Genomic DNA, 2,738 nt, shown 5'->3' with positions numbered 1-2,738 from the left:
TCCTCTTTGTCTTTCTCACACATACGCACACAATGAATCACACGCACACAGAACGCGGGGAACCAATCACCATCGCCTGTTTTCAGGTCCTGTTTGTGAATGGGATTTCTTACGGGAGAGGAGGAGGCATGCAGCTGCTACGGCGGGGAAACATCAGCATCCCATTCACATTTTTTTATTATTTCTCTCACTCTCTGTTGGCTGCTCTTTAATTAATTAATGTTTTTCTTTTGTTTACATTTGTGCTTTTCTTTCCATCTTTGTGAACTCTGACTCTTTTTGGTCTTTTTCCATGCAGCAGTCAATTGTGACTGCTACATAAAAATAGCCTTTTTTCCATTCTTTTTATTCACTTTTTTCCTGACACACAATTATCTTCTATCATCTATCATCTAGCACTGGTTGCCTTTTTCTACATTTTTTTCAATCTCTTCTCATGTCACTCTGCCACATGCTGCAGAACAGAGGGCTTTCTCCACTATCCTTAGTCTCTTTTTTTCACCAGTCATCCACCTACGGATGAATGTAAGGTAATGACCACAACACACACAGACAGACATACTGTAGACACTTACCTCCGGTGACAGGGTCTTCGTCCCAAGTGCCTCTGAATCCTCAGTAGTTGAAGGAAGAGCGGCGAGCGTGCAAGCTTCTGCCGGCTGGAGAGAAGTGAAGGACAGAAAGAGAGAAAGAGACAGAAAAGAGATAAAAGACTGGAGACAGCTGATAGAATGAGAGGTATGAAGAGAAAGAGAAAGTGGACAAGAGCAGGCGGGCTGTGCGATCCAAGAAGAGGAGGCTGCTCCGGCTGGCTGGAGGTGAGATGAAGGGGAGAAAGAGAGAGGGAGGGAGAGATAAAGGAAGAGGGAGGGAAAAAGCGAGGGTGCACTGGATTGGGATAGGAGGGGATTGGGTGATGTTTGAAAGGAGGAGGAGGGATTGCAGAGAATGGAGGGAGAGGAAAGTTGGAGAGAGGAGGGAGGAAGGAAGACTAAGGATGCAGGGACAGAAGAAAGAGAAGAAAAGATGGTTAGAGGGGAGAGAGCAGGAAGGAGCAGCAGGAATAGTAAAAAAAGGCAACGAGGTAGAGAGCATAGAAAATGTGTATGTTCACGCTATGAACAGAGGGGCTTTGATTTGTTGGAAATACGTGAAACCATCAGACTTCACACAACTCTCTCTCTCTACTCCGTTATAACTGTAACCTTTCACAGCCACCAAGAAATACAAGAACAACCCATGCCAAGACGTTACATGCCACCCTCCCTGGAGACAATCAAATTCAGAGTAAGGAAAGTGTCCTTCCGTCCATTGAATCACATCATAACCCTATTCTGTGTTGGTGTGTTTAGCGCAATTAACTTTGGACTTGCCAGAGCCGGTGGACAAAGGGCCAGGAGAGAAAAAACAGAGAAAGAGACGCAAGAGAAGGTGAAGTAAGAAGAGCTGACATAGTTTTGTAAGAGCTGGTATCAGAAAAATGGAATTGGGGAACATGGTATGCTAAGAAAAGGATGGAGTGGTAAGACCTGAGGGCCTTACAGGACATGTGGAGAAAAGGAGGGGGGGGATTGGCCTCTGGCTAAATGTACTTGGATGAAAGGATGGCTAAAGAAGAGAGAAAGATAGGAAAGAAAAAAAGGTCTGAATAGAGGATGATGATATTGTGAAAACCCACTGATCTGTCAGGTGCCTTTCAGAAAGTTAAGGAAGGATGATGTAAATTGTACCGTAATGTCACTGACTGCATGCAACCATTATGAAACAACAAGCCACTGGGCACAGACATGTAAAAGGCCCCCCCACCCCTTCTACATGTAAAGAAGCAAGACACTCTGACTAAAAGTCATGCAAGATAATGGCTGCATCCAGGGCTTTAAAATGACACTCGCCAACCAACCAAATGCAGGTGAAAATTAACTTTGGCATGTAACATTTTAAAGTTACTAGCTAATTTGGCCGGTGATGAGTGTAGCGAGGCGTCAGTTTGAATTGAACGGCTGCAGAAATGATGCAAAATGGTCAGTGTTTCCAGATTGGTCTGTTTTCTGCCAATAAACTTTGGTGGTTCTGTGTCTTTGGCTTGGAATTTTAATCTTTATCTGACAACACTGCATGTAGAACTAATCCTACTATTCCCATGAACACTAAGTCTTGACACGTAAGACAATTGCTGGCTACGTGCCTAGCGTGCATGGTATCGATTAAGAGCTACGCTGGAACTGACAAGACCAGAAGATCTGAAATTAAGTAGTAAAGTTAGTAATGAAAAAACAAAACGTGGCGAGTAAAAAGGTTAACTTAACTTAGCCCTGGTTGCATCATTTGTAGTCACTTTGCACCTTTTTGTACATGCACATCTCTTTATAGTCCTTTTGCATCACTCTGGGGTTTTGTGTTTCTTTATAGTCTTTTTTGTTTTGTTTTTGAAGTTGTTTTGCATGTCTCTGGAGTGGTTTGTATCTCCTTGTGGATGATTTGTGACTCTTTGTGGTTGTTTTCTGTCTCTTTGTACTTGTTTTGTTTTTGTAGTCATTTTGCATTTCTTTGTGGTCGTTTAAGCCGAGTGAATCCCTCGCTCAATTCACAGAATAAGTAGCCTGATAAAAAGACCTTCTGGACATGGTTTTGTGAAAAGGTAGTGATTTATGGGTCGAGTATTATTCATCTTAGTTGGACCTCAGGGGCATAAAAGGACCCCTGATAATAGAGATGTGATGCATTTGAAAATCTCTTTT

At 42.8% G+C, this 2,738-nt stretch overlaps 1 protein-coding gene across 1 annotated transcript in view; it reads right to left on the bottom strand.

Annotated features, from left to right (window-relative positions):
- The window catches only part of pvalb6 (parvalbumin 6), a 43,881-nt gene extending 42,978 nt beyond the window's left edge, over positions 1–903 (bottom strand). The window contains 1 exon segment of the mRNA XM_032537606.1: positions 576–903. The gene's annotated coding sequence lies outside the window, so the exon portion shown is untranslated.
- Between the last annotated feature and the right edge of the window lie 1,835 nt (positions 904–2,738).

Source organism: Etheostoma spectabile, chromosome 15, assembly GCF_008692095.1.
Source record: "Etheostoma spectabile isolate EspeVRDwgs_2016 chromosome 15, UIUC_Espe_1.0, whole genome shotgun sequence".
Taxonomy (NCBI): Eukaryota; Metazoa; Chordata; class Actinopteri; order Perciformes; family Percidae; genus Etheostoma; species Etheostoma spectabile.
Note: the sequence above shows the minus strand (reverse complement) of the source record. Positions and strands in the feature narration are given on the sequence as shown.